At 39.2% G+C, this 12,585-nt stretch overlaps 1 protein-coding gene across 1 annotated transcript in view; it reads right to left on the minus strand.

Moving 5' to 3' along the window:
• The window catches only part of FANK1 (fibronectin type III and ankyrin repeat domains 1), a 151,680-nt gene that overhangs the window by 27,970 nt on the left and 111,125 nt on the right, over positions 1-12,585 (minus strand). The window lies entirely within an intron of this gene.

Genomic DNA, 12,585 nt, shown 5'->3' on the forward strand with positions numbered 1-12,585 from the left:
ACAAGCAGTAGACAACACAGCAAAAATAACCAACATAATGTCCAAAAAAGGCATTTATATTCCCTAGTGGCTGTAGAAAATGATGATAATTAGATATAACTTTATATACTGTCAGACACATAAAAAGAGATATAACTGTTAGAAGTGACAATGTCAGGAAAGGACACTCATACATTGGTGGTGGGGAAATATGAATTCTAGCCTATTTAGAAAGCAATCTGGCATCATCAATTAAAATTAAAAATACATATACTCTCCCCTCCAATCATGCCACTCTTGGTAAACTCTCCTGCAGAAATCTGAGCACACAGGGACATATATACGAGGACATTAACTGTTACAGTTTTTTAGCCATTAACAGTGAAAAGGAGATGACCCATTAATAAGAGAATAGTCAAATAAATGATGATACGGCCATAGCATGGAATATTACACAGGCTTTAAAAATAAATTAGTTCTATGCTAGATGCCTTGCGAGGATTTCCAGAAGGTACTGTTGAGGGAGGAATCAAGATGTGGAGAAAAAAACAGGATACAGGATATCCCATTTCCATAAAAGATGGCAGGGGGCACAGCAGGCACCTGAGCTGTTCTGCGTCCAGTTGTTCTGTTTCATGTTAGTTTTGTCTCCCTTGCTAGATTTTAAATTCCTTGAGGGCTGGGTCCATGACTTACACTTCTTTTAAAACCTCTCTCTGTCCCTCAGGGTCTTTGAGGCCTCAAAAATGTTATTAATATCTGGAGAGAACGCTAATTAGAAAAGATACATGCACCCAATGTTCACAGCAGCACTATTCACAATAGCCAAGACATGGAAGCAACCTAAGTGTCCACTGGCAGATGAATGGATAAAGAAGATGTGGTGTATACACACACACACACACACACACACACACACAGGAATATTACTCAGCCATTAAAAAGAATGAAATAGTGCTATATGCAGCAACATGGATAGAACTAGAGATTATCATACTAAGTGAAGAAAATCAAAGATAAGTATCATATGATATCACTTTTATGTGGAATCTAAAAAAAGGATACAGGTGAACTTGTTTACAAAATAGAAATAGATTCAGACGTGGAAAACAAACTTATGGTTTCCAAAGGGGGTAGGGGTGGGGAGGAGAAATAAATTGGGAGTTTGGGATTAACATATACACACTACTATATGTAAAATGGGTAAACAACAAGGACCTACTACATAGCACAGGGAACTATACTCAGTATCTATGGAAAAATATCTGAAAAAGAATATATGTACGTATTTTATATGTATAACTGGATCACTTTGCTGTATACTTGAAACACAACATTGTAAATCAACTCCAATTTTTTTCTAAATGTCATTGATTTACCACATTTGCTGCTGACTCCTGCCGACCCTGGGCCCTCCTGCAGTGCAGCCCCAGTGCAGCCCCAGTGCAGCCTAGGCTGCCCTGATCTTGCCTGCCCCAGGCCAGGAGGAGAGATAACCACCAAGTTCCCTTACATTCAGATCCCAGAGATACACACTAGCAGACAGCCTGCCAGCTCATTCTTTCCAACTTTATTTTCCTGATATTTATTGAAAGCATGGCTTAATGGAATTGGAGAAACCTGGGTTTGAATACATGCTCTGAAACCAAGTCGAAAACACCTCACAGTGTTTTGTGATAAATAAATAACATATATGAAGTATCTAAATCAGTTATGGAATATTTCAGGCAATGGTATCCTACACAGCAGCAAAAAGGAAGTAGTTCTACACTCAAACCTCAAATGAGTATGTGAAAAACACAGGTTCGAAGGATGCACTACATTATTATACTGCTTATGTAAACTTTTTGAACATACAACACTATATATTATTTATGAATACATAGGTATGTAGTCTAAGTTAAAAACAGTGATGGGAAGAATGCACATGGCCAGGATACAGTTCTCTCGCAAAAGTCAGGGAAAGGATGAGGTATGCTAAGGTAGGGAAGGTGACTTACCACTATATTTGTAAGGTTTCATGTCATTAAGAATTTAAGGCATTTATAGCAAAATGTTAACATTTGAAACCTATGTGGTACATTGGGGTATATGCTGATTTTCATTTATTTTGGTATGTTTGCAATATTGATTTTTAAGAAATAACTATAAAAATAAATGCTATACATTACTCTTATGGAGCTGTTGGTTTTCTTAGCGAAACCTATTTCAGTGTTCTAAGTACTAATTAACCCCGTGGGGAGAGGAATTAATGATCACATACCACATGTCAGACATGGGTCTTTCAACGTGACTCATCTCATTTTGTCCCAGCAACTCTGGCTGGGGAACATAATGGTGACTCCCACCCTTACATTATGACACTGCCGCTGAGCAACTCTTTTTTTTCCCCTTCAGAGCCCCCTAAAACCATTCAAAGACCAGTACTGGTAGACTGTTGTGGATTACCCTCAGTACATGTAGAAGCTGAGTAAAATTTCTATTCCAAAGACATCTAGCTTAGAAAACTGGGATTAACATATACACACTACTATACAGTATATAAAATAGAGAACCAACAAGGACCTACTGTATAGCACAAGGTACTATACTCAATATTTTGTAATAAGCTATAAGGGAAGTGAATCTGAAGAAGAATATATATATATAATATATATATGTACACACACGTATAACTGAATCGCTGTGCTGTACACCTGAAACTAACATGATACTGTAAATCAACTATACTTCAATTTTATAAAAGAGAGAGAAAAATAACAATCCCTTTGTAAATTAAGATAGGTAAGAAATTCTCAACGAATGCCAGATCTCCAAAGGGACCAACCAAATGGTTCACCACAAATTTATATGAGGAATAAAAAGATACTATTCCCAGTTATGCACGTGTCTCTCATGCCTTTTGCTCTTTACTAATCATTGATACAGGCACATAACCAGAGACCTCTACCTGTTAGCTTGGTACTGGCCACAGACGGTCCACTGCCACCAGCCCCGGCAACATGCCCACCGCCAGCTGCAGGCTCAGGAGAGAGTCACAGCCCTCCCTGCTAGCCGTCACCCCCTCCAGATCTGGTACACCGGAAAAGCGGTGGTGTCTAGAAAGTTGATTTATTGTTACTCACTTTTTTTTTTAAGGAGTGATCCAAGTTTCTCAGACCCACAGCCTCTCCGAGGTTCAGCACCCATGAATGAAAACTGACTGAAGGTACAGCCGTCATAGCACAGACTTGGCTGACCCCGAGACACCACTTTGCACCACTTTGCTCGCCCAGACCCCGAAGGTTAGTGCGCTGACCAGCAATGATGTTCTACGTCTTCTTTACTTTGAAGCACAGCTTATGAAGATGCAGTTCTCCATCTAGGCAAGAGCCGCTTTGGGCAGAAAACTATTAACGCCACGCAGGACCCAGATGGTCAGCCCATGAGTGAATGTCATCAGGTGACAGCTGATGGCTTTCTAGGTGGCCAAAAAATAAATAGGGGATGAAAGCAAACTTGTTTTGTTTTGGTTTTCAGCCAACCTAGAGTCATTTGACAGGTGTGTTTTAACTCTTACAGCGTTGTGCCCATATACTGCAGCTTGTGTTTTCTCTTTGATAAAAATTCTGGTATTTTTGTCGTGACCGGCTAATACACGTATTTGAGGATGTTAGTTTTAGGATGGATTCTAAAATAAACATAGGAACAGGTCACTAGCCAAAGTGCAAACATCACTGTGCCAAGGGAAGAGAGGCCCGGGTCAGCTCCGAGCCTCCAGGAGAGCTGACAGAAACGACAAGTCACAGGCCCACTCCTGGGAGGAGAACAGCAATGGCTACAGTACAAGTTACGTGGCACTTACTTTCTGACAGACGCCATCATGGATGCTTTATTCATTCATTTAATTTCCACTACAACTCTATAAGCTGTAAGGATTTTTATCATCTCCGTTATAAAAAATCTCAGACACAGAGAGTTTAAGCAAGTTGCCCAAGATCACAGCGCAGTACCTGGCAGAACCAGGGTTAAAACACAGGCTGCCTCTCAGCAACAGAGGAAAATCTACTACTGGTTAGATCTCCAGATTTCCTCCAGACACTCATTTTAAATCAGGTTTGACCTGTGAACCCGCTTGAACCCCAAGTGTATTTTTAAATGACCAAGAGAACTTAACGAGTGAAAGGGAAGACAATGAAAGCCAGGTGATTGTTTGAATGAATGAAGTGTGGGGATGTCCAAGCAGGAGGAGGGAGCGAGGGCAGCTCCCTCTCAGCCCCGGGGTCAGGAGGCTGCTTGTCTTCAGGGATTCGGTCCATAAAAAGGAAGATAAGATGGTCTAGGAGGACCACAGGAGGCCAAGAAGCAGACAGATTTGGCCACACTCACCTTCACGCTGTGAAGTGGGTAGGAAGTCAGACAGGTGCCTCTTTATGTTCAGCATGGAATGCAGAGGAGGAGAGGTCCTCGAATGTGGGTAAAACAATTAGTGAGATAACTCATTGATAATCTGAGAAGAGTGTACCAGGGCAAGGAACAGGGACCATATCAGGAAAGTATGCTAAATTGAGTTTACTACCAACACATGAACAAATTCCTCTATTTTAAATGTTATCATCGTCAAGTTTCACAGTGAAGCTAGAATTGCAAGGGGAGGTAAGTGTATCTAGGAGGACAGCCCTCACTCACTCTACCCTGGGATGAACCTACTGGCTGTTTGACAAGTAACAATACATCTTTCCTAAAATGACTACAATCAACATTTTGAACACCTCAAAAGCTCACCTTTTTGCTATTTATTTGTTTAACCAGGATGTTTATATCCACATTTGTATTTATATTTATCTAAGTAGAAACACTATTTGGAAATTGTTTTCATAAGTTTTATAAAATACTTATACAACATACCCACAAGCACATATTCGTAGACACAATTTAGATTTATATAGAAGTTTTAGAACTCTATTTTTCCTGATTGTAAGTATCAGATCTTTTAAAAGGTGCTTTTGCTTATTTAAGTCTCATAACCAGTATCCACATTTAGCCAAACACATAATCTTATGTCAAACTCAGGCTTAAAGTTTATTTGAACTTTTCTAAAGATTACTGACAAAAAAGGGGGGGAAAAAGTCTTACTTTCAATTTCGCATCTTTACTTTAAACAACTGATAGGCTCTTTCCATCATGGCAGATTTTTTTAATCTTAAAAGTTTTTCATTTCATTTGAGACATGGATGGATCTAGAGACTGTCATACAGAGTGAAGTAAGTCAGAAAGAGAAAAACAAATATCGTATATTAACACATATATGTGAAACCTAGAAAAATGGTACAGATGAACAGGTTTGCAGGGCAGAAATTGAGACACACATGTAGACAACAAACGTATGGACACCAAGGGGGGAAAGCGGCAGGGGGGTGGGGATGGTGGTGTGATGAATTGGGTGATTGGGATTGACATGTATACACTGATGTGTATAAAATGGATGACTAATAAGAACCTGCTGTATAAAAAAATAAAATAAAATTCAAAATTTTAAATAAATTTTTTTAAAAAAGTTTTTCAACAGAGGACAGTGGTTGCCAGGGGTTGGTGGGAGTGGGTGGGAGGGGGGGTGTATAATGGGTGAAGGGGGTCAAAAGTTACAAACTTCCAGCTATAAAATAATTATCATGGGGATGTAACCTACAGCATGGTGACTATAGTTAACATTGCACATTTGAAAGCTGCTAAGAGTAGATCTTAAAAGTCCTCATCACAAGAAAAAAAGGGAAAAACGCTTATAACTTTATGGTGATGGATGTTACCTAGACTTATCATGGTGATCATTTTGCTATGTATACAAATGTCGAATCATTATGTTGTACACCTGGTGTCAATTATTCCTAAATAAAATAAATATAGATATATACTAAAAAAATGTTTTCCAAAAAAATGAAAAAAGAAAAAAACAGCAACAAAACTACCAGGCTGATCTCAAAAGGACGATTATATGAGAATTTACGTACGTGTTGTGTACTATAAAAGCTTTTTTCTTTTTTTAAAAATTATTTATTTATTATTTATTTTTGGCTGGGTTGGGTCTTCATTTCTGTGCAAGGGCTTTCTCTAGTTGCGGCGAGCGGGGGCCACTCTTCATCGCGGTGCGTGGGCCTCTCACTATCGCGGCCTCTCTTGTTGAGGAGCACAGGCTCCAGACGCACAGGCTCAGTAGTTGTGGCTCACGGGCCCAGCTGCTCCGCGGCATGTGGGATCATCCCAGACCAGGGCTCGAACCCGTGTCCCCTGCACTGGCAGGCAGACTCTCGACCACTGCACCACCAGGGAGCCCCTATAAAAGCTTTTTGTAAGAAAGTTCTTATGCAAATCTGACAAAACAATTTTATGCCCCTCTGCCATTTGTCAAGTAATGAATAATATGAAAATGAAATATAGAGGGCTTCATACACTGTCACCTTTCAGTCCCTATGGTTACAAAGATGGCATAAAATGTGGCTCTCCAGTACACCAGAAATCCACTTTAAAAAGCTATCATTTACAAATTATAGGTTTAAACACAGAAAACTATAAAGTTTAAATAAACCACTGTACAATATTAGGTCTTAGCATTCTAAAATTTTAAATATGTAGGTTGTAATGATATAACAGGAATGTGCCAGCCCCACAGGAGGAAACTGAAAAGATGAGTAAAAACATTACTCAGTATCTTAATGATAGGCAGCTGAACACATTTTAAGAGCTACAGAGAATTTGTGATCATGACCTGTATTGGAATTAGCAATTCTGATTAGTATCATGAGAAGCAGGGACTGATGAAGAGAGAAAGCAAACATGAGTATGTTCATTATAAACGTGGAATATCGTAAAAGCAGAATGGTAGTTTCCCTGCCCTTCCAAAGACACCTGCAAATTTACTGAGGTCAAATTTCATTGACAAGGGACATCTGCAGCCTGGTCTCTGGTGGCAGATGGTCCACAATCAGGATGACGGCACACTGAGGGGACGCTATATAAAGAACAGTGGTGGCGGCCACCTCAGAGCAATTCATCATACCTTGACCACGCATTTATAGCAGCCATAAATCAAGAACATATTCCAGATCAATAAGATGTGGAGATCATAATCATTAAAAGTGTCAAAAAATATGTTTGCCATGAATACGTATTAAAGAAGGAATTTTTCAATCAAATATCACAATACCTGCATAGTGATGACAGTTTCTCCTTCCACTTAAAAATGAAATATGAGAGTTAAAATGAGTTTAATTCCACCAAACTATTATACTGCTTTCATAAAATGAATCCTATAAAACCCTTATAGATGAAAGGACCAAGGACAGAAGTAAATAATTTAAAAATTTATAAATGATAACTACCAGTAACCACAATTAAGAAAATGCTTGAAGTTTCTACTAACTTTAAAAGGGGGGAGGACTTCTCCGGTAGCGCAGTGGTTAAGAATCCACCTGCCAATGCAGAGGACACGGGTTCAATCCCTGGTCCGGGAAGATCCCACATGCCGCGAAGCAACTAAGCCCGTGCGCCACAACTACTGAAGCCTGCGCTCTAGAGCCCACAAGCCACAACTACTGAGCCCGCATGCCACAACTACTGAAGCCCATGTGCCTAGAGCCCATGCTCTGTAATGAGAAGCCACCGCAACGAGAAGGCTGCGCACCGCAACAAAGAGTAGCCCCCGCTCACCGCAACTAGAGAAAACCCACGCAGCAACAAAGACCCAACGCAGCCAAAAATAAACAAACATTTTTAAAAAAATAAAAGGGGGGAAATAACTGTGAGGTGTCATCCTATTTATAAAATTGGATGACAAACGTGATGGTAATATCTTGTGCTGTTTAAGATTGTGATAAAACTGGCTTACTTAGAGTTTGTGGATAGCACCGTATATCAAACAATCCTTTACTAAAGCAATTTGGCCATATTCAAAACAATGATTATGAAAATATCCCACGGGTGACCCCGCTCCTAGAAACATGTCCAAAGAAAATAATTCAAAACCAAAAAATAAACTTAAAAGCTAAAATGTTTTTATTATGTATACTTTAACTTATTAAAAAATTTCAAACATATAAAAAAGTAGAAACAATAGTATCGTGAATTCCCTTGTACTTTACACCCAGCTTCGTCAATTATCAGCATGATTACGGCTGATAATCATCTAATTTCATCTATGCTTCCACTTACCTCCATCTGTCCCTCAAACATGGATTAATAGCTAAAATTTTTTATTGAAGTATAGTTAATTTACAGTGTTGTGTTAGTTTCAGGTGTACAGCAAATTGATTCCATTTTATATATATATATATATATATATATTATTTTTTAGATTATTTTCCATTATAGGTTATTACAAGATACTGAGTATAGGTCTCTGTGCTATACAGTAGGACCTTGTTGTTTACCTATTTTATATATAGTAGTGTGTATATTTTAATCCCAAACTCCTAATTTATTCCCTCTCCCCCACTATCCCCTTTGGTAACCATAAATTTGTCTTGTATGTCTGTGAGTCCATTTCTGTTTTATAAATAAGTTCATTTGTATCTTTTTTTTAGATTCCACATATAAGTAATATCATAAGATATTTATCTTTCTCTTTCTTCATTTTATATGCTAATCTCTAGGTCCATCCATGTTGCCGCCAATGACATTATTTCATTTTTTATGGCTGAGTAATATTCCATTGTATATATGTACCACATTGACTTTATACATTCATCTGTTGATGGACATTTAAGTTGCTTCCATGTCTTGCCTATTGTAAATAGTGCTGTTTTAATAGCTAAATTTTAATTAGCCTTCACTTTGTATCAGACTGTGTCCTAAGCAATTTACATATATTTTATCATTTAATCTTCATAGCGACCTTAGGAAGCACTTGAATTTCCTCCATTTTAGAGATGGACCATAGATACACGAAGGTCACACAGCCTTCCAGGGAGGGCATCCAGGAATCAGCAGAACAAGGATTTGAACCCAGGCAACGTGACTCCAGAACCACGCCCTCAAGCTCTCTACATGCAATCTACTACCTGCCTGTGTTTAAGTACATAGATACATAAATGATAACATAAAATAAAAACCAAGAGAATCACTTTAGCATCATTGATAGCAATAAAAACTGCAGACAATATAAATGTCTAAGAATATAGAATTTGTTATATACACTGTAGTACATCATTTAAATGCAGAAATATTTAGCCACTAAAAAGCCACATGGAATAACATATCCTAATGTAAGTACGTTTGGTATGCTGAGGGAGGAATACAGATTTGCACAGACACTGATTATAATGATAAAACCTACAGATGCATATGGACAGAAGAACTGAAAAAAATTCAGAAAAATGAAATACAATTAGAGTGGTAGAATTATGGCTCATTTTTTGGTAAATTTTAATGTTGTAATAGCATTGAATAAGAAAAATGGAATTACGCATTTTCACTTATCCTTAATGAAAACAAAATTCAGCCAAGGTAAACTAGCGGTCTAGATTCTTCCTCCCTGAGCTTGTATGTATATAGCCGAAACAAGTCTGATGAAAATAAACCAAGAATTAAGTCAACGTGGGTGCTTCATACATGAGACATTTCAATTACCCTCTGGTTCAATTTATTGACCATTTTGGTGTCAAGCAGATATTCTACATCACATTTATTTCCAAGGAGTAAGTTTTCATCCATTCATTCAGCACGTTGGTGGGACACTGACAGTGTCCCAAGGGCCCAAGCACCACCAAGGAGGGGGGGAGGGTGCTAAGGGACCAGCAGGGAACCCTGGCACCAAATACAAACCAGAGACCTGCCACTGGGAAAGGGGAGGCGGCAGGTGCAGAGGGGGCCCCTCATCTAATCTGGGGGGTGAGGTGCCCTTAAGCGAGTTTTGAAGGATCAGGGGGTGAGTCTAGCAGAGCCTGTGGGCAGACAGTACGTCATTTATTGAAAACATTTTAGTTTCCTTAGAAAATTCTCTCATGTTTTTATTCCCAAGCATCCTTATCTTTTAAGAGAAAACAATATAAAATGCAAACTGCTGGAAGCTGCTTCTCCCAGCCTTGCTAGTAAGCTCTTCAAGGGCAAAAGTCACTTCAGACATCAAAAACCAAACGAAAAAAAACTAAACTAACAAGCAAAAAACAAAAGACAAAACCTCCTAGGGTAAAAGAATCGGGAAACACTGCCTCTTGCCCTGATTCCACCACAGATTTTCCTCATCAGGAACACGGGGATAATACCTTCCCACCCTCCCTGTCAGATTTACTGCAAAGAAAAAATAATGTGATTTAAAAAATACTGAAAAGTGAATTGACATGGATAAGGGCTTCACAGATATAAGGTAGTGGTAACAATTTTGAAAACGTTCACCTATTTTATACTTTTTGCTACATGGAAACCCTGCTTGGAATTCTATATGTTTAATAGGTAATAGGCAAAGAAGCTATTTCTTTTGCCTAATTATAATAACTACAGGTTACTGCGGGCTGGCTCAGAGCAGGCACCGTACTGGACAGTCAACCATGTGTCTAAACCTCACAACGAGGAAGGGAGAGGAGCTGACCAAGCCTCAAAGAGGTAAAGCAGGGGCTTCCCTGGTGGCGCAGTGGTTGAGAGTCTGCCTGCTAATGCAGGGGACACGGGTTCGAGCCCTGGTCTGGGAGGATCCCACATGCCGCAGAGCAACTGGGCCCGTGAGCCACAATTGCTGAGCCTGCGCGTCTGGAGCCTGTGCTCCGCAACAAGAGAGGCCGTGACAGTGAGAGGCCCGCGCACCGTGATGAAGAGTGGCCCCCGCTTGCCACAACTAGAGAAAGCCCTAGCACAGAAACGAAGACCCAACATAGCAATCAATCAATCAATTAATCAATAAAAAAATAAATCTTTAAAAAAAAAAAAAAAAAAAAAGAGGTAAAGCAGCTTGCTCAGGTCCCCAAAACCCGCAAGTGGGGAGCAGGGCTGTCAGCCCAGGCCTCTAACTCAGAGTCTGAGCTCTCAGGCTCAGGCTTCGTGGTGTGGAACCTCAGAGCTCTTCAATGGAAACCAACAATGAATCCCCGTGAGACGACAACATCTTCCACAATCAGACAGGCAAAATCAAATTGCTGTTTTCTTTTGACACAGAGCATGTCACTGAAGTTTAAAATGAATTTATAGTGAGAAATGGCAGGATGTGTTAACAGTGGTGCTAGGGCATTTTTCACAACACGTCTGCTTAGCATACATACTATTTTTTTAAATTGAAGTATAGTTCATGTACAGTGTTGTGTTAGTTTCCAGTGTACAAAGTGATTCAGTTTTATATATGTATCTTTTTCAGATTTTTTTCCATTATAGTTTATTACAAGATATTGAATAATAGTTCCCTGTGCTATACAGTAGAACCTTGCTGTTTATCTACTTTATACATAGTAGTTTGTATCTGCTAATCCCAAACTCCTAATTTATTCCCTCTCCCCTGCCCCCTTCCCCTTTGGTAACCTTAAGTTTGTTCTCTATATCTGTGACTTTATTTCTGTTTTGTAAATAAGTTCATTTACATCATATTTTAGATTCCACATACAAATCATATCATACATTTGTCTTTCTCAGTCTGACTTACTTCACTTAGTATGATAATCTCTAGGTCCATCCATGTTGCTGCAAATGGCATTATTTCATTCTTTTTTATGGCTGAGTAATATTCCATTGTGTATATATACCACATCTTCTTTATCCATTCATCTGTTGATGGACATTTAGGTTGCTTCCACATCTTGGCTATTGTAAATTATGCTGCTATGAACATTGGGGTGCATGTATCTTTTCTAATTAGAGTATTCTCTGGATATATGTGCAGAAGTGGGATTGCTGGATCATATGGTAGCTCTATTTTTAGTTTTTTAAGGAACCTCCCCACTGTTCTCCATAGTGGCTGCACCAATTTACATTCCCACCAACAGCGTAGGAGGGTTCCCTTTTCTCCACACCCTCTCCAGCAATTATTATTTGTAGATTTTTTTGGTGATGGGCATTCTGACTGGTGTGAGGTGATACCTCATTGTAATTTTGATTTGCATTTCTCTAATAATTAGCGATGTGGGCCATCGTTTCATGTGTCTCTTGGCCATCTGTACGTCTTCTTTGGAGAAAGGTCTATTTAAGTCCTCTGCCCATTTTTTGATTGGGTTGTTTTTTATTTTGGGGTTTTTTTTTCTTTTTTTACAGATTACATACATTCTTAAGAAAACCCCACCACTAAAGGGTCTGACCAAGCCACTCAGCAGAAGCAGAACACCAATGCAGCACATGCAGTCTCACCAACGATCAGGACAATGCAATTCAAACAGTGAGATTGCCCAGTCATCAAACTTACAAAAACTGAAATCTGCCAATGGCAGAGAACAGAAAGAGAGGCAACACTCCTAAACTGCCAGTGGAAGCACAAGTTGGGAAATCTCTTTGGAGAGCAACTTGGCAAAGTGAAGTAAAGTTCAGGAAGTGGGAATTCCACTCCCAGCTACAGTCGTTGATATGCAGGAATATTCACGGAAAGTTTGCAGCTGGGAGAAATTGAAAACCAGCTCAATGGCTGGCATGAGAGGACTGGATGAATTATGAATAAAATCATAC

This window comes from Balaenoptera acutorostrata, chromosome 16 (assembly GCF_949987535.1).
Source record: "Balaenoptera acutorostrata chromosome 16, mBalAcu1.1, whole genome shotgun sequence".
In the NCBI taxonomy this organism is placed as follows: domain Eukaryota; kingdom Metazoa; phylum Chordata; class Mammalia; order Artiodactyla; family Balaenopteridae; genus Balaenoptera; species Balaenoptera acutorostrata.